Source organism: Adiantum capillus-veneris, chromosome 6 (genome assembly GCF_014529385.1).
Source record: "Adiantum capillus-veneris isolate H3 chromosome 6, ASM1452938v2, whole genome shotgun sequence".
Lineage (NCBI taxonomy): Eukaryota > Viridiplantae > Streptophyta > Polypodiopsida > Polypodiales > Pteridaceae > Adiantum > Adiantum capillus-veneris.
Genome location: NC_140936.1, coordinates 72,882,321 through 72,902,569, shown reverse-complemented (window position 1 = coordinate 72,902,569; position 20,249 = coordinate 72,882,321). Strand labels below are relative to the sequence as shown.

General features: G+C 43.4%; 1 non-coding gene and 1 pseudogene across 1 annotated transcript; one reads left to right on the top strand and one right to left on the bottom strand.

The window, feature by feature from the left end:
- Positions 1 to 16,161: 16,161 nt before the first annotated feature.
- LOC147455687 (U5 spliceosomal RNA) lies at positions 16,162 to 16,277 on the top strand (annotated as a pseudogene).
- Positions 16,278 to 17,952: 1,675 nt separating this feature from the next.
- LOC147455686 (U1 spliceosomal RNA) lies at positions 17,953 to 18,114 on the bottom strand. Its single transcript, XR_015188524.1, has one exon. It is a non-coding gene; the product is annotated as a U1 spliceosomal RNA (small nuclear RNA).
- Positions 18,115 to 20,249: the final 2,135 nt, after the last annotated feature.

The following is a 20,249-nucleotide window of genomic DNA, read 5'->3' as shown; positions in this document are numbered from 1 at the left end:
GTTTATTGTAAATGCTAGCCTTAAGGTATACAACATTTGACCACTATGTGCATGTATTTTCCAAGGTGCTAACTTGGGGCTTTTGGAGCTCCATCTCCACTATCTCTCTTCCCAAGACCTTAATATTGTGATTATTTATGCATCTTCTAAGCTTCTCTTACTACAAAATGCCCCTAGAATTTATAGCCTATGCTCGATCTAAAAGGCTTCACAAGTGCCTCCCCATGAAGTCCCCTAACATATCTTCCAGTAGCTATGGAGGTGGGTAGGATGATTCTTTCGAAGAGAGGCCCACGCAACATGCTCAACCATATTGGATGCACTATTGGCATGAAAAGTCCTAGCAACTTTACCTGTGCTCAAAGAGCATTTCGATGGATGAAGCTGTCAAGATAAGCAAGACTAGTGTGAACCTCGCTCCTATCCTTGATGGGCTAAAGTATGTGTGGGTGCATATCGTCCCCTGTGGCATTTTTGAGACAGCTAATGATGTCGTGGAGCTCCACTCCCATGCTAAGAAATATGCCAAGAAGATGTCATGCTTATTGAAGGCCTACTTGATTAATGGTTAGTGATGAGGGCTTGTTAACAGGACAAGTGTAATGATTAATGTATGCCAGATGCGGCTTAAAAGGGCCAACAAATGTCTTGGTAATGCTAAACAGTGAGTATGCTTATTATGGTCATAGCTAGGATTTTATTAATCCAAGTTGAAGTACTCAAAAAGCTCTACATGCATGTCTTTATGGCTCGTCAATCGGAGCTACGGGTAAGAAGTTATGACAGTTTTAAGTTGAGTCAGTAGCAGATCCGTACCGTATTGGGCAAGTGCAGTTGAGGGGACAAAAAAGAAATGAATGCGTCAGGCTGAAGTGCTCACTTTGTGGAGCACGTCGGTCTTTTCAGATCAGAGATCGAAGTTCCGGTTACCAAGATATTGGCCGGTAAATATTCATCGGGGGCCAGTTCCGTACCACTCCGGTCCGCTCGGTCAATGAGCTGCAGCCGGGATTTTGGAATGCAAAAGAGTAAGTGCTCAAGGAGAATTTGTCCGAAATGTTATCTTATGCAGTGCATTGATAGCAGGGTATATTGCCAACAGTGGTACTTGTATGCCAAATGTGGTGTACTTCTCGTAAAGTACAAAAAGTGCTTGAAGAGATTCGTGTTCGGAATATGATCTCTTGGAATGCAATGATTACGGGATAAACCCAACAGAGACAGGTGGGACAATAGGTGCCATCGCTCAGATGGCTATTTACCCAATGGATTTGGTGAAAACACGGTTGGATGAAGGACTTTATGGTAGAAGCCCGATGGCCGCCCAAGGCAAAGGGGCCGCCCACCCAATTGAATTAAAGTGGCCGCCCAGTGGGGAAAAAAGGAGGCAAGTGAAAAAGCAAAGGAGGAGATCGATGGCGTGCAGGTAAAGAAGGAGACGACGAGCAGCAGGGGAGGAGGCTCGCGCTGGGAGCGTTGTTGCTCAGACGGCGGCGCCCAAGAGAGAAAATTGGCTCAGATTGTCAGGGCACTCAGATTCGGCCCTAGTTCCGTTAACTTCGGCGCTCCTCCCCGGACGGACTACCACGTCACCAAGAAGACATTCCCATTAGCAACATTGCTAATGGGATGGAAAACTTTGAGAAAAAGGAGGGCATGAAGTCAAGGGGTTGTTGAAGAGGGTAACGGGGAAAGAAAGCCAACGAGGGCAAGAGGGGAAGGAAGCTCTCTATCCTCTCTCTCGACCTCGTCTAACGGAGGCAAAGCTCCTTGGCTAACGGGAGAACGAGAAGAGGGGAGAAGCTTGAAGGCAGGAAGAGGTGAGGGTAAGCAAGAGAGGGTTCTCTCTCTCTCTCCCTCTCCCTCTCCCTCTCGACTGTGGAGAGCAAGCTCGAGGCTTAAATCCCGTGAAGCACTTGGTAAGGGAAAGGATGCTTGGCAAGAGCAGGTAAGGCAGATCTCGATAAGGGAAAGGATGCTTGGCAAGAGCAGGTAAGGCAGATCTCAGCAAGGGAAAAGGTGCTTGGCAAGAGCAGATAAGCAGATCCCGGCAAGCGAAAGATAAGGCAAGAGAACTTTGGCAAGAACAGATATCGGAGCTCGGTAAGCATTGAGGGAGTCTGGGGTTAAGTAGCCAAGCTCAACAAATTGACCAAGGAAGGGGTAAAATATGAGATACTAACAAAATTGAAACACACGGTCAAAATTTTCTTCAAGAAGTAGCGATGCTCCCATGATAAAACCAAATGCCCATTTACCCCCCACCCCTCGTGTATTCAAGTACTGGAAAGTCTGCACGAGGCAAAGGAAATGGGACGAGGATCCAAGTGGACACCCACTACTTGTACTAGTTGGCTAGGGAGGAGGTGCACTTTATTAAAACTTGTGTAGAAAAACTCATAGATAATCCCACACTAGTGTATGCCATAGCACCGTTAATCGAATCTCTACCCAGGTTCTATCTAGTGCTATACCCAAGGATGACGGAGCTAGCAAATTCTGAAGAATATGTGGTGGTGGAGAAATTTATTGAGTGAGGTGAGAAAATGGAGGAAAACCACAATGTCATAAAGCAAATACTTCAAGAAAACGTAGAGGGAGCACATTCAAAGATATGTTCGCAGAATGGGCTCGGCATCTAAACAAACTCATCAATCTGTGCAATACTGCGCTGCAACATCATATTTTAGCACAAAAGATGCCACAGAGAAACAATCAGTATGGACCTAGATGTGTAGTGGCTACCAGAGAGGCTACTAAAAGGGAGGGTGAAAACCGATCGTTCGTCCTTTGGTAACAACGACTTACGTGTACACTCAAGTGGAAAGAGCAAGGATAAGATCTGATCTGGCATTGGTAGAATACACAAAGGGAGAGAGATGCAAGTGATGGAAGCTTCACTTGTTTGAAAGGGTCATGGCCCCAGACAAAGGCAAATCCATTTGACACAGGTCACAAACCATAGAGCTCCTACAAAGTACGGAAATTGAAAGAGGGAGAACCTTATGACAAGCAAGAAAAAGAGGGTGTCCACAGTGACCATGAAGAAGATCTCATGCGGGTCATAGCCACAGATTGGGAAAATTTGGACATGATTGCCAGGAAAAAAAGGGCCTAAACTCTAGCTAAATGGGGAGAGTTGGGGCCCAAAATGAAATAGTTGGATCTCATGCCAGAATCTGATAGTGATTGAGATTAACCACCAGTTAATTCAGGAACTTCTAGCTCTGAACCTGGGGCTCGCCACCCACGTCAACATGGTCTAAGGAGTTAATTCAAAAAAAGGGAGGACATTGTTAGCAATGATGAGAATTCGAAAAGGGCAACCAACAGCCATGGACAGTTAGAATGAGGAAGCAAGATTCAAGAAGTACAACAGCTATTGGGAGTAAAAATGAAAGGAAACTAATACCCAAATGCGGGGCATGGCTGTGTGAATGCATGGTTGCCTTGAGCACCATGGCAATAGATAACTGAGCGCTTAACCCTTGTATGGAGCAGGTCTACATCTTATACCCAATCATTTGTTATAATTATGAACGAGCAAGTGATGTGTTGGTTTCCAGTTGTACATTTAGGGAGAGCTCTGTCACCTGGTACTCGCATCATCGTGGACTATAGCCAAAGCTGACTAACCCTCTTATGTAGAAGTCTTTAAGAGTGATGTATGTTTTAGGAACAAAATAGTATAAAGATATGAGAGCCATACAGGGATATGAGATCCGATTAATTTATCCAAGTAGCTTCTTTCCCGATTGGATGATGCATTGATGGTGATGCTGAAGAGTTGATTCAGAAGGAAATAGATGCTAAAACAACCCACAAGCATTCTTTAAAGAACAAGGAGAATGTGCTAGATCCTTTCCTAGAGGACGAGATAATGTATGTACTTGCAACCATAGACATTTGTGCCATCCATTTGCAATGTGTCTTTCAAGATGAAGATGGATTAAGCATAATGTGTCTTTCAAGATGAAGATGGATTAGGCATAATGCAGAATCTGATAGTGATTGAGATTAGCCACCAGCTAATTCAGGAGCTTCTAGCTCTGAACCTCGGGCTCGCCACACACGTCAACATGGTCTAAGGAGTTAATTCAAAGAAAGGGAGGACAATGTTAGCAATGATGAGAATTCGAAAAGGGAAACCAACAACCATGGACAATTAGAATGAGGAAGCAAGATTCAAGAAGTACAACAGCTATTGGGAGTAAGAAAGAAAGGAAGCCAATACCCAAATGCGGGGCATGGCTGTGTGAATGCATGGTTGCCTTGAGCACCATGGCAATAGATAACTGAGCGCTTAACCCTTGTATGGAGCAGGTCTACATATTATACCCAATCATTTGTTATAATTATGAATGAGCAAGTGATGTGTTGGTTTCCAGTTGTACATTTAGGGAGGGCTCTGTCACCTGGTACTCGCATCATCGTGGACTATAGCCAAAGCTGACTAACCCTCTTATTTAGAAGTCTTTAAGAGTGACGTATCTTTTAGGAACAAAATAGTATAAAGATATGAGAGTCATACAGGGATATGCGATCTGATTAATTTATCCAAGTAGCTTCTTTCCCAATTGAATGATGCATTGATGGTGATGCTGAAGAGTTGATTCGGAAGGAACTAGATGCTAAAACAGCCCACAAGCATTCTTCAAAGAACAAGGAGAATGTGCTAGATCCTTTCCTAGAGGACGAGATAATGTATGTACTTGCAACCATAGACATTTTGCGCCATCCATTTGCAATGTGTATTTCAAGATGAAGATGGATTAGGCATAATGCATAAAAGAGTGTAAACTAGAGTCGGCATACACATCCTCCTAATTTTGGGCATGAAAACAAGGTGTGTTGGCTTAAGAAGTTTTGCATGGTTTGAAACTAGATCTACATGCTTGATGTGAAAAAAATCATGCTTACTTGGTTGCACATGGTTTTAATAATGGTCCAGCTGAGAGCATTTTGTTTGTCAAGTGTGTAAATGATCCATTTGTGATCATTGTTCTCTATGTTGATGGCATGTTGCACACTAGACCAAATGAGGGACATATTGCTGATTTGAATGGCTCTTTTAAAACGTCAAATATGGGGTTGCCACATCGTTATTTAGGCAAACAATTTAAGTAAGTTCATGAAGATATTGTATTGTGTCTGACAATGTGTGCAGAGGGGGGGGGGGGGGAGAGAGAGAGAGAGAGAGAGAGAGAGAGAGAGAGAGAGTAGAACCATACAGATAAAAGCAATAAGAGATATAGAAATAGATAGACATATAGATAGAGAGCGAAAGATATACAGATAGAACGAGATGGCATACATAGATAGAGAGAGAGGGAAGATATAGATATAGATATATGCTAGTAGAAATATAGAGATAGAGATAGAGAGAGGTCTAAAGAGATTTGGTGGGATGGGGCAAGGAGAAAGAGAGAGGGGTAGAAATAGATGGAGATAGACAGTAGTAGAAATATAGAGATATAGAGTAAAAACGAGATGTGGAAATAGATAGACATAGAGATAGACAACAAAAGGAGTATAAAGATATGGAGAGTCATATAGGAATATGTAATCTGACTAATTTATCCAAGTAGCTTCTTTTCCAGTTGAATGGTGCCAAAAGAGATTAAAAAAAGGGAAAATTGAAGAGCAGATAAAGAGGAATTAAGCTAACACCTAGTATGAAAAGAAACCTTTCATCATCAAATTAATTAACAGACTTGCAGAGGAACACAAGGAGCTAAAAAGATTCAGAAGGGATGCCAAGCTCAACAAATTGACCAGGGAAGGGGTAAAATATGAGATACTAACAAATTTGAAACACACGGTCAAAATTTTCTTCAAGACGTAGGGAAGCTCCCATGATAAAACCAAATGCCCATTTAACCCCCACCCCTCATGTATTCAAGTACTGGAAAGTCCGCACGAGGCAAAGGAAATTGGACCAGGATCACTTGGACCAGGATCCAAGTGGACACCCACTACTGGTACTAGTTGTCCAGGGAGGAGGTGCACTCTATGAAAACTTGTGTAGAAAAACTCATAGATAATCCCACACTAGTGTACGCCATAGCACCGTTAGTCAATTCTCTGGCCAGGTTCTATCTAGTGCTATACCCAGGGATAACGGAGCTAGCAAATGCTGAAGAATATGTGGTGGTGGAGAAAAATACATGAAGGGAGAGAGATGCAAGCGATGGAGGCATACAATTTAAGTAAGTTCATAGAGATATTGTTTTGTGTCTGACAATGTGTGCATTGAAACATTGTTGAGTAGAGAGAGAGAGAGAGAGAGAGAGAGAGAGAGAGAGAGAGAGAGAGAGAGAGATAGATAGATAGATAGATAGTTCTATTATCGTCCTGGGAGGTCAAATATGACCTATGGGACCAAATGAACATGTCACGTGGTGTGAGTGGAAATGAGCGTAGCAATAGAGATTCCACATCGTGGTTGGGAGAGGAAGGTATGTAGGGAGAGCTCATGGCTGAATATATGGGGAAAAGAGGACCTAATGTGGTCAAAAGCTGAGCACTCAAGTAGTGTGTGGTACTCACTCTCTCGCACTTGACGAGGGCATAAGGTGCAAAGTCGATGACACTCCTCGCCAGTGCCCCAACGTCCTGTCTCGCAGCGTAGAGAATGGGAGCTAAGACGAATGGAGGCAATGGTGCGGATCGCACTCAACGGGATGGGCTCAAGGATGTAGGAATGGGTTCGGTTACCTCGTTCCGAGAAGAAGAGAGATTTGTAGTTTGGGGCAACGTGTGTGGTGTAATGGCTGAAGCGAGAACCTCCGGATTTCTCCCAAGCCATGATACATTGACGTTGTAAGAAGGCCTCATTAACTTGGGAGTCGATCGACGCATCCTTGACCAAGTGACATGCATCCCATCTTCCAAACCATTTCTTGATATCAAGCATCCACCCCGAACTTAGTATTTTGCTCTTGCATGTCTTTTGAACCTTTTGACTTGCTTCATATGCGATTCTAGGAAGTCGATGCAAAGGGCTACGTTGTGTCTTACGCATGTACTCCACAACCCTTTCCATGCCCAAGACCTCAATGGGAAGCGATCCGGACTCAAGAAGTAAGAGCATGTAGGGTGTTTGTGTCTTGACTTGGAGAAAGTTGGTGAGAAAACGCTTTTGGACATTCTCAAACTCTTTCCAAGTAGACTTCCCGATGCTTCCACCCCACACCTCCACTCCATAAAGAAGCACCGGTGTCACCAATGTGTCAAAGAGGTACTTTTTGAGAGCCCAACACTTGATCTCTCCTGCATTGCACATGTTCTCAAATGCATAATAAGCCCTCTTTCCGGCTTCCAAGCGACGCATTGCACAATCCTTCCATTTATGATTGGATGGAACCTCAAGGCCAAGGTACTTGAAGTGATCTACCACTTCAAGTTTCTCATTGTTGTATACAATGCATGGATTTTCGTCATTGAGGGTCTTTACAAGCATAACCTTGGTTTTGGATCCATTCATGATCAGCCCGCTATGTAGGCAAAAGCGTTCCAAGACACTCATAAGCTTTTGTGCATCTTCTAAGGTATGTGCCAAGAGCACTACATCATCGGCATAAAGCAAAAGCATGATCACCGCATTTCCAATCTTAACCTCTTCTATGCCTTCTTGCTGCATAAAATCAAGAACCATGTATTCCAATTCATCAATGAGTAGCCCAAAGAGGGTTGGGGAAAGTGGGCATCCTTGTTTGACACCAATAGTGCTTGCAAAAAATTCTGAAATTCCATCTCCCATACGTAATCGACATATCACTTTTTGGTAGATGCGAAAGACTGCATGCATAAATTCTCTCGGCACTTGAAGGCTTTGCATACGTCTCCAAAGATTTCCTCGCGGTACCATGTCAAAAGCTTTCTTGAAATCCACAAAGCAACAATACAACTTTTTTCCTTTCAATCGAGACGCTTCCATAAGAACTCGAAGAGTGACAAGGTGATCAATAGTGCTATGATGCTTTCGAAAACCTGCTTGGCCAAGCGCACGTTTGCCATTCTTTTCAGCCCATTCACTTATCTTCATCTCCATGATACATCCAAATAACTTTGCCATCAAAGAACCAACCATTATAGTGCGATAGTTGTTCACATTGTTTACATCTCCTCCTTTGTGCAAAGGTTTGATCCAATTTGCACTCCAATCATGAGGCATGCCATACTGAAGTGCAAGGTTAAACATATCGCATATCCAAGATCGTGTTTTCTTGCTTGTCCATTTAATCATTTCAGCCTTGACACCTTGAAGGTCACCTGCCTTGCGAGTAGCAAGTTTCTCAAGCGCGCGGCATACATCTTCAATGGTAAAGAAGGGAGACATAAATGGAAGGGAGCTACAACCCTCCATCTTATCAACATTGGGTTGCTCATAGAGGTTCTTACAATGCATATACATATCCTCAAGAGTCAAGTCACCAAAGCTCTCAACGCGCTTGCCTTTTAGATTTTGCCAAAACTTGCCACATGCATGTGCTTTCTCTTGTGCTAAAAGAAGTTGTTTTTCGACTTCCCACCTTCTCCTCTTCTTTTGAACAAGTGCTTTGTATGTGTGTGAACATTCCAAGTAAACTTCCTTGTCTTTGATTGCATCCAATCTTAGCAAGTGTTTTCGGGCTTGACTACATTCCATGTCAAACCATTTCTTCTTGGTGCTACCCTTCTTAGACCTTTTGCAAGACATGTGTTTCACCGAAAAGCATTCCTTCGCACAAGAGAAAATTACTTCTTTGAAAACTTTCCACTTGCATTCTAATGTTGGGCTCCCTTGATGCTCTATCATGCTTAACATTTGGTCCACCATATCAGCATATATAAGTGCTCGTTTGAAGTCTAGACGTAGGTACAAATGATTCACATCATGATTGGAGGCTACATGCTCGGGCCGTTTACCACACTTGAGGTCAATACATAACATCCTATGATCCGATTCCGGATTCCATTCACCAAGTGTAAAGCTTTGTATGCATTCTAGAGTGGCTTCTGAGAACAACATATAGTCAATCACGCTAGCACCATTGTGCTTTCTACATGTAAAGTCATTGGTGCCTTGCCATAGAGATACACCATTTGCAATGAGCATTCCGGTACTATTGCACATATGTAGAAGTGACTTTCCATAGTGATCCACTTCTTTTGCATCATTAGAACTTCGATTATATATGTATGAGTCATCCACTCTTCTTGATACATGCGGCATGTCGACTTGTTGTGTGTCGTGTTGTAACATATTTGTGCGAGCATTCATGTCTCCAAAAACAATGACTTCACCTTGATCCTTGTAATGAGCAATGTCTTCCTCTAGTTCAACAAAGGGCTGATCTCTATCCATATTCAAGCAAGCATAAAAGTTGGAGTCATAGTGAGGAATGTAGCAGCCGGCCACAAACATGACTTGACCATTTGGTGGGCTGATTTTCAGCCATAAGTAGCGTTTATACTTATCTTCTTTGACAATGGAAACATCTTTCAAACCCTTTTTGGTCATACATGCTACGCCTCCTTGGCCTCTTCGTTGCTTTGCATTTTTGGCCCACATCAAAGAATGTACATCGTATTTGTCAAATCCAAGAATTCGTTGCGCATCATGCTCCCATGTTTCGACAAGAAGTATCACATCGGAGTCATTGGTAAGCTCATCAATGCCAATTCCCGCATTCCATGGATACCCGTTACAATTCCAAAAGCTTATTCGCAAGCGTGAGTTGGTCTCATAGATCATGTGTCCCTATTTGTTGGGTGGACTTGCATCCTCCTCAAGTGACTTTTCTTCTTGAGATGATACCTTAACCTTCTTGCTTCTTTCCTCGTATGCTTTGCGACGTACATTTTGTTGCATAAGAGTGCGATCCTCATATACATTACAACCCGTTCCTTTGAGGTAGATCCAACCATTGTCAAGGATGATCTTTCTCTTTACCTCATCAGCCATGGTACATACAATAGGTCTTTCTCCCGAGCGAGGGACTCCTTGTTTTCCAACTCGATGTGCACCATAAGCCATGATTCCTGACATGCCAAAGTGTGTAGCAAAAAATTCTTCAATAGCAACCGCAAGAGATTGGGGTGTTTCCATGCTTTCCTCCTTGATTCCACGAATGATGATGTTCTTTGAGCGTTTTTGTCGTTCTTGTAATTCTTGAGTGTCCACATTCTCTACATTCTTTGCTTGGACAATGGCCTACGTGATAGGAGATGTAGAAACCACATTATCCTTACATATATCAGCCCATGATTTGGATGCATTTCTCATCTCACATACATCATGTCGTATTGTATCTATCGTTTCCTCTTTCAATACATGATCACTCTCAACTTTGCTCAAGCGCTCTTTCACTACATTCATGTCCACAAGAGAGCGTTTACATTCTTGAACTTCATTCTCAAGATGCATCAAGCGTGTTGTTTGCATTTCAAGAACCTTCTTGAGGTGCTCATTCTCCACAATGAGAACTCTTAAAGTACCATTCTCCATTGCAAGTGCGCGCAACTCTTCACCTTGCTTGTTGACGGTTTCTTGTAACGAGATCAAGTAAGCCATGATCATTGCTTCCGTTGTTGTAGACGATGTGGTTGGATTAGCATCCAAATTCCTTGGAGATTTTGCATCATTCTCCATGGCGAGTGTGGCTTTTCCACCCTTGCGAGTTTTGTCTGACATTGCCTTCAAGTCGGCAACAAAAACGCAAAGTTTTGACAGTTTTTTCAGTTCTGAGATGCTGTTACAGCAAAGCCTTTCATTACACAGATAAATTCTGTCTTTACATCAATGCGTAGAGGGCTTCGTGCTCTTCGATTGAGGCTATAGATCACCTAAATCGGAGTTCGGATGAGCAAGTTATGGTCAAAAGAGTGAACTGCTGCCTACTAGGTCAAAAAACGGCTGTGTGTGTGTGAGAGAGAGAGAGAGAGAGAGGGGGGGGGGGGGGGGGGGGTAGTAGAACCATATAGATAAAGGCGATAAGAGATGTAGAAATAGATAGACATAAGATAGATAGATAAATAGAGAGAGAGAGAGAGAGAGAGAGAGAGAGAGAGAGAGAGAGAGAGAGAGAGAGAGAGAGAGAGAGAGAGAGAGAGAGAGAGAGAGACGCATTGGACCCTGCAAAGCTTAGCCAATGATAATTAAGAAGCATAAGTGATAGCCTTTTGACATGTGTCCCCCTTTTCCCTTTTGTGAGAGCTTTAGGTATTTAATTAATACAATTAAACTCTCATTGGACCCCTTAGTCTTCTGGCCAATAGGAATCAGGCAAGCCTTTGGGCTGTTGAATGCTCATTGGACCCCTTGGGAGACTGTCCAATGGTCTTCTAGAGAGCTTAATTTCTATTGGTTCTTTTATCAAGTGTTTTTAAATGAATCAAACTAAATTTACTCTAGCTTAATTCTCATTGGTCCACCTCTATGGCCATCCAATAGGAATTGAATGCTTCTTGGGGACAACTGGACTAGGAACCTGAGATGTGTCCATTATTCCCTTTATGTAAAGGGAACCCTTTGTGTGTGTGTATTCTCTCACCTCACTCTGTCACTTCCCCTACCTTTAGGGCTCGCTCCCTCCTCTTTAGGAGTCTTTGAAGACTTTGTGTACACTACCAAGCATCCAATTTTCCTAAGCAATGACCATTGGACTTAACCTTTGAATTTTGGAGCCTTAGCATTTTGGAAGTCTTAATGGGCTGAACCTTAGGTCTTTGAATCCCATTGCTCTTCTGTAGATGGTCCCCCTTTGGATCCCTATTTTCCCTCCTTTGGATCCCTACTGTGACCAGTCTGCTAGCCTTACCAATAATCTAGCTTTTTCTCCCCTGGTACTTCCCCATATTAAATGATCAGTTTAACATGGGAAAATCATTTAGGAGAATTAGACATTAGTTATTATGACATTATCTCTCTCTTCAAATCATAGTCTTCCTCAACAATGGGATAGAGAAGATAAAGCCTATTCATTAGTCCTTTTTCTAGGGGGTAGAGGATCCGTATCTTACCCTACAACATCGTCCCAGAATGGATGACTAATCCATTTGGTGCTTGAGAGCCTAAGCTACCGCAAGCATGTCTGCACATTAGTCCTATCAATCTTCCATAGTAGAGTGACAAGCTCTACTTGGTGTTTGGAAGACGTCGTCTTTCGCAAACTTGATCCTAAGCATGCACACTACTTAACATTTGTGCACAATAAAGGAAAAGAGAGTCTTATAAGAAAAAAACTTTGTTTATTTTAAACATTTGTACATTTGCTTACTCTGACAAGGTTTAGGTTATCATTTGATTATTGTATACCTTGCATCCATCTAGCATCTTCAAAAGGATAGTTCTTAAACTTAATAAGATACCGTCGGATAATCTTACCGCCTCTCAATACCTTGTCCTCATGTCGGAGAATGGACTTGGACACTGCAGCACCTCTTCTTGGTCCTCGATCTCCGATGGGTCTTCAATAGTTGGTTCTTGGGGTGGCTCTCCTTTGTAAGGCTTTGATAGGCTCACATGGAAAGCATTGTGTATGAGCCAATGACTGGGCAACTTGAGTTGATAGGCCATGTCATTGATTGGTCTAAGAATCTAGAAGGGACCATAGTACCTTTTTGCTAACTTCCAGGATTCTTGCCCGTCGTGTGCCTTAATCGAGTCATGGGAAATTTAAGCAAGACCCAATCATTTTCTTTAAAGGCTTGGGCTCTTCTATGCTTATCAACAACAACCTTTTGCCTTTGCTGTGAGATAAGATAGCATCCTTAATCTTTTGGAAAGATTCTTGTAGGTCTCACCTATACACTCCAATAAAGGTTCGATGAGGCCTGAATAGCTTCTCCATCAAGGGGTTCAATGTGACTGGTGCATTGGTCAAGCCAAAAGGCATGACAATGTATTCGTAAAGACCAAACATAGTGCGAAATGCGGTCTTTACAATGTCTTGATCAACTATCCTTATTTGATGGTAGCCACTTTTTAGGTCAATCACACTGAAGTAGGTCGACCTTGTAGCTTATCAAATAGGTCTTCTACCCGCAGAACGGGAAACCTATTCTTGATAGTGATCCTATTCAGTGCTCTATAGTCGACACACATATGATATGTGCCGCTTTCTTTTGCACTAATAACACGGGTGAACAAAATGGAGATGAGCTAGGCCTAACCATGCCCTTTTCAACTAACTCATGCACTTGCCGTATAATCTCCTCTTGTTGAGCTTGAGAAACTCTATAAGGAAGTTTATTACGCAGTGAACTTCCTGGAAGAAGTTCAATTGCATGGTCATCAATGCCTCGTTTAGGAGGTAGTTCACAAGGGATTTCGTCAATAAAAACATCTTGAAATTCCTTGAGAAAATTGGAAAACTCTAACTCCTTGTGACTATTTATATTTTCTTTTGCGAAAGATTAGGTTCATTTTGAGAATCTTTCACAAAACTCATGTACACGGAAATATGGCTCTTTATTGACTTATTGAAAGCGAGCGATGTGTTGGTTTCCAGTTGTACATTTAGGGAGGGCTCTGTCACCTGGTACTCGCATCATTGTGGACTATAGCCAAAGCTGACTATCCTCTTATGTAGAAGTCTTTAAGAGTGATGTATGTTTTAGGAACAAAATAGCATAAAGATATGAGAGCCATACAGGGATATGCGATCCGATTAATTTATCCAAGTAGCTTCATTTCCAATTGAATGATGCATTGATGGTGATGCTGAAGAGTTGATTCAGAAGGAAATAGATGCTAAAACAACCCACAAGCATTCTTTAAAGAACAAGGAGAATGTGCTAGATCCTTTCCTAGAGGACGAGATAATGTATGTACTTGCTACCATAGACATTTGTGCCATCCATTTGCAATGTGTCTTTCAAGAAGAAGATGGATTAGACATAATGCAGAATCTGATAGTGATTGAGATTAGCCACCAGCTAATTCAGGAGCTTCTAGCTCTGAACCTGGGGCTCGCCACCCACGTCAACATGGTCTAAGGAGTTAATTCAAAGAAAGGGAGGACAATGTTAGCAATGATGAGAATTCGAAAAGGGCAACCAACAGCCATGGACAGTTAGAATGAGGAAGCAAGATTCAAGAAGTACAACAGCTATTGGGAGTAAGAAAGAAAGGAAGCCAATACCCAAATGCGGGGCATGGCTATGTGAATGCATGGTTGCCTTGAGCACCATGGCAATAGATAACTGAGCGCTTAACCCTTGTATGGAGCAGGTCTACATCTTATACCCAATCATTTGTTATAATTATGAATGAGCAAGTGATGTGTTGATTTCCAGTTGTACATTTAGGGAGGGCTCTGTCACCTGGTACTCGCATCATCGTGGACTATAGCCAAAGCTGACTAACCCTCTTATTTAGAAGTCTTTAAGAGTGACGTATGTTTTAGGAACACAATAGTATAAAGATATGAGAGTCATACAGGGATATGCGATCCGATTAATTTATCCAAGTAGCTTCTTTCCCAATTGAATGATGCATTGATGGTGATGCTGAAGAGTTGATTCAGAAGGAACTAGATGCTAAGACAGCCCACAAGCATTCTTCAAAGAACAAGGAGAATGTGCTAGATCCTTTCCTAGAGGACGAGATAATGTATGTACTTGCAACCATAGACATTTTGCGCCATCCATTTGCAATGTGTCTTTCAAGATGAAGATGGATTAGGCATAATGCATAAAAGAGTGTAAACTTGAGTTGGCATACACTACTTCAAAATTCCAACTTGTCTAGAGTGATGTTTGTGGCCGATGCATACTCCATAATTTGGGTGTCATTAGTACTTCATGACTTTTATTAATGATTACTCTAGGCATGCATGGGTGTATCCACTTGAGGCAAAGTCTATTACTGGTGGGAATACAAATGTAAGTCCTAAATGAGGAAAATGTGTAGCCCGATGCAGGTTTCAAATGATGTTAGAGATCATCTATTTTTTGAGGTAGAATTACAAGATGTTATTGACGAGGATAGGGTTGAAGTGGAGTAGGGTAGAGGTATACCAACGTGGTTGGTGCAAACCTTGTGAGAGGAAAAATCTTTGTCATTTGATGAAGCACAAAATTTAGAATATGGGTTTGCGACGATAAGAGATGTAGAAATAGATAAGACATATAGATAGAGAGTGAAAGATATACATACAGAACGAGATAACATGGAGAGAGAGAGGGGGGGGGGGGATATAGATATAGGTGTATGCTAGTAAAAATATAGAGATAGAGATAGAGAGTAGTAGAATAAAGTGGTGCCAAGGAGATATGGAAATAGATAGACATAGAGATAGATAGAAAAAGGAGTATTAAGGTATGGAGAGTCATATAGGGATATGTAATCCGATGAATTTATCCAAGTAGCTTCTTTTCCAATCGAATGGTGCATTGATGGTGATGTTGAAGAGCTGATTCATAAGGCAACAGGCGCAATAGAAGCAAGGTGGATTGTAAGACCACGACTAAACAAGACAAGAAAAAGATTGAGCCAAAGGGAGAGTTTGTGAAACTCCTGTGAAGAAAGCATGGGGGGGTGATAATTAAGATGGACTCATAATCTCAGATTCAGTCTTTGTGCTTGTTTACTACAAAGGCCAGCCTTAAGGTATAAAATGTTTTGACCGCTGTGTGCATTTATTCTCAAAGAAGTCAATGTGCTAACTTGGAGGCAAGGAATAGGCTGTTGGAGCTCCATCTCCACTATCCCTCTTCCCAAGACCTTAATATTGTGATTATTTATGCATCTTTTAAGCTTCTCTTACTACATAATGCTAGCCGAATTCGCAGCCTATGCTCGATAAAGAAAGGCGTCACAATTGTCTCCCCATGAAGTCCCTAACATATCTTCCAGCAGCTACGGAGGTGGGTAAGATGATTCTTTCCAAGAGAGGCCCACGCAACAGGCTCAACCATATTGGGTGCACTACTGGCACGTGGCGACTTTACCCGCACTTAGAGAGCATTTTGATAGATGAAGCTGTCAAGGTAAGCGTGAACCTCGCTCCTATCCTCGGTGGGCCAAAGTATGCGGGGGTGCATATTGTCGCCCGTGGCATTTTCGAGACAGATGACTGGACGGGAGTAAGAGAGCACGGGCGGGATGATATCCCACATGCGAGGGCGCAAGGGCCATGGAGCAGGTAGCAGGAGGCCACGAAGGCGTGAAGTAAGGTGTGGGTTGAGGACAGAGCGAACTATTCTTTCGCCTTTTACTAAAGAATACCGTGTCCACGGCCCAGTTGAAGCACCATACTCTGAATTTTTGGCAAGGGGCTGCCTCCTTGTGATGGGGCCCCTCTCAATCATATTCCAGAACGACTGATGAAGACGATGCCATAGAGCAGCCTGAGCTTGTACTCACGGGCTCCATTGAGCTTCCGATGCTCTTCTGTACAGACAAACCCTACAGAAATGGCCCGGGCCCCTTTCCATTGCTTGCCACAGGAGCAAAGCTCTGCCGCAGATTTAGTACAGTTCTTTGGATCTAAACGGCGAGACCTTCGTCCTACACTAGTTGGCCAGCAGTTTATGCAAACAAAGGGGGGTGAGAGTTTACCTCCAATGCTTTTTGTGAAGTATTATTGTGTGGACAACTGCGGAGTTGTGGTACAAAAGAAGAGGATTTTTGTTGAGACGTGCTCGAGCATATGCATCGAGAGCTATTGTGGACAAAAGAGTAACCATGAGTGTGTTTGCATACTTCTCCTAAGACTTTCGAGTGAGTGCGTCCTCGACAGACCCTAGTTGAAGCGCAATTTGATAGAAAGCCTGAGTCACGTCTCCCATTGTTGGCATAAATCCATGTTGGCGCACTGAAGGTACTGCAAGGCAGTCTGATGATGCGGTTTCACCCATCGCACGAGATTTGGTCCGCTTGTTCTTTCCACATTGTATGATGTCTGATGCAGATAAATTTCACCTAAACCCATGACACTTGTTCTCTACTCCAAACGATGTTTAGGCCATGTGCAGTGTGCTCGCCCGCAAGCTCACTCAGAAAAGAACCACAGACGCCATAGCAAAGCTATGGAACAAAGAGCACCCACAACAGATAACAGCAAGTGCAAGCGCGGTGTATCATCTACAGACACTGGCTGGCACCAAGGACTATCAAGATACAAAGGGGGTGTAGAGGTTTTACTGTGCAATGGAGACCAAAGCAACGAACGATATCTTCCACACGACATTTGCTGACCTCTCTCTCAACTGTATCACTATAATGTGGACTTACAGGTTGTCCGCCACAAAACCACTCACTGTCTCGATGTGAGAGCGGAAAGATGCCACAAAACCTACAGCCATAGATATCATCCTAGTGGACAGCTGGATATAGGAAGCATGTATTGGCGCCTGGTCATGGAAATATAATGCATGACACTGGTGAGCTCGATCCAAGGCCTGCTATTTGCCGAGCTGCAGCAAAATAGTTGGTACGCATACATATCCATGGCGATGAGGCCTTGTGTATGGAATAGAGTGAGCCGCCTGCACATGATGCTGCTGAGAGCAAAACTGCACCGTGCGGTGAACGCGTATCCATGGGAGGAGGTTGAGGTTGAGCCAAATCGATCACGACTAATGGCGAGGAGGTCCTGCGCTCAGCTGAAATCAACTAAACACCAATGATTCTCTAGAGAGTGCCGTCTGTAGATGTGAGGAAGAAATCAAGCGTCCTGCCCTCAAAGCACAAGACTAAACACCAATGATTCTCTAGAGAGTGCCGTCTGTAGATGTGAGAAAAAAGAATCAAGCGTCCTGCCCGCAAAGCACACACAAGATCCAAGCCCCGCCCCTGGACTGTGTCTCTGTTACTGCTGATTCCTTTCTAACCAGCATTCACGAGACAACCAAAACCACGTGCAGCTGTCTCTCATAGGCATGCGTTCAGGCAGACGACGTCAGCACGGTCGTTGACGCTGATACACCACACGTAAGGCTATCTTGAAATCGGAAATTGGAATGGGGGCCGCGCGAACGCGAGCCCCCGCTGCCACAAATTATGACGTGCACTCTCCCGCAGAGGGGAGATGCTAGGGTGCGGCCCGTCCTCAGTGCAATGGAGGGGCCGACCCTAGGCCATTGGCCTTCCTGATCACCGATTGACCCCGCCCAGGTAAGTATGCTACGCTCCGGCACCCACGCCGCCTCTTATACCTGCACCGCGCGCCGGCAGCTCTTATGGGTTAAATCTCCCCTTGTGCACGAACATCCTAAACTTTTTTTCTTTTACCACTTGAGCACCGCGAAGGTACTGGTAGCGAGAAACTTTACATTGCTGTAACCTCTCAAGGTTGAGGGTTCGAGGTTCACGTGCTCCGCTTCTCCTGGGTGTCACTCTCCTCCCCATTGGGTAAGTTGTTCCCATGCCTGCCCATCCTAAACCTTTTGAGCAACGATTTGGCGATTGTGCCTGTAATATCACAACCAAAGAAAGGAAGCACCACGCCTTCCATTACTCTCATCCAAAACTAGACCTACACTGCGCAAGAGGCTATCCCCCTACGCGGGGGGGGCAAGAGATCATTCTGACAATGTCACCTCCCAAAGGCTTGGAAGATGGCCAATCCCATCCCTCAAGCCTCCTAGATGAGAGTTTGGCCCCAAGAGTTGCGACATACAAGAGACGTGGAGCAAAATAGGCCAAAAAAAAAACGTGCACCTTCTTTCCAAATAGCACATGCTATGTTCTTCCGAGGCATGCGCCATCTCTATCCAGCTGAGGTAAGACCGGGCAGGCGGCCAAGGGCTAGGACGAACATGCGATCAAGGGGTGCTTATATATTAGCAGTCTATGAGTCTATATATAGCGAGGCTGGGTGGAGAGTTGCATGGTCCAGTCCTCTCTGGTCCTTGATTGGGTATCAGAGCTCAGGGAGCAGGGTAGCCATGGAGGCATGGAGGGATTGGAAGTTTGCCTTCGGGTTCTCTCTCTCTCTCTCTCTCTCTCTCTCTCTCTCTCTCTCTCTCTCTCTCTCTCTCTCTCTCGTTGAAGAGCAGAGGAGCATCTATGCTACGAACCCACTAGGAGTGGTCATGCATATGCCAAAAACCCATGAGGAGTGGCCAAGCGATCGTGATTAGCTACTGCTGATGACAATCATAGTTAATGCAGGTTGGCAAGGTTGCATAGCAGTAAAGGCCAGTCAACCTGTGACTTGTACTACAAAGGTAGCAAGGCTCCGTACAAGGGTACTCATGAGCAAAGCTTGTGTAGCCAGAGTCGAGCAGTAAAGGCTTCAACACTTTGACATTTGTGCTTGGATTAGCAATTGGAGGGCAAAGCTTAAATTAATAAGAAGCATGCATAGAAGCTCGATTCTTTGTTGATCATCGGCGACAAGGTTGTTTTAAATTTTTCTCGACCAAGGTGACGTAATAATTACTTGCATACAATATACCTTTTAGGTTGGCCTACAAGGTCATGGCTTATTCTGCCCTTTGACATGCAAAGTTGAATATAGGCAAGGCATGTGACTTGTAAGGTCAAGCTATTTGGCAAGGCTGACTAGTGATGGCGATTCAAGAAGCCGACATGCATTTTTCTCACTAATTTGGAGTTTTGAATATGCTAGGGCATGGCTCCTAGGCAAATTTTTTGAACTCGATGCACTAAAAAATGATTATGTTATTCCATTTGTAAGGGTTTCTTCATCCGTGTATGAATTCAACCTACAACATTCTACAGATAGATTTTAGCAAGTAACAACAAGATCTGCTGCCAGTTTCAGTCATACAAGAAAGAGGAGCAAGGCTCCATAGATTTAGTTGGCCATAGATTTCATTGGCTAGTATGTCTTTCATATTTCCTCTTGTCCTATCGAGCAGAGGAAAACAACAAGGCTTCTAGGAGCACGGCTCCATATCTATAGGCATTGAGTGCATGGTCATGTCAAGGCATATATGGCTTGCCAGAGTGCATGCAAAATAAATACGTGAAGCACATTGAAAGCATGTCGGCATCCACAGCTATGAGTTGAATCCAACGTCGACAATCATGTTACAACATGCTACGACTTCCGATGCCAAGGGCGGGGATTCAAGAAAATTGATAAGTACGTTAAATTTAAATTTCAAATTTTGAACTTCTTTACTCTCGCAGAATCTTCTACAATGCCAACTTGACAAGCAAATGTTGCTTTGGTCAAGCACATTTTGGCAATTCGATGATATTTGATAGCTAAGTTTCAACAGCTATATCTTGTACTATTTGACCAAAGCAAATGTTGCTTTGGTCAAGCACATTTTGGCAACTTGAT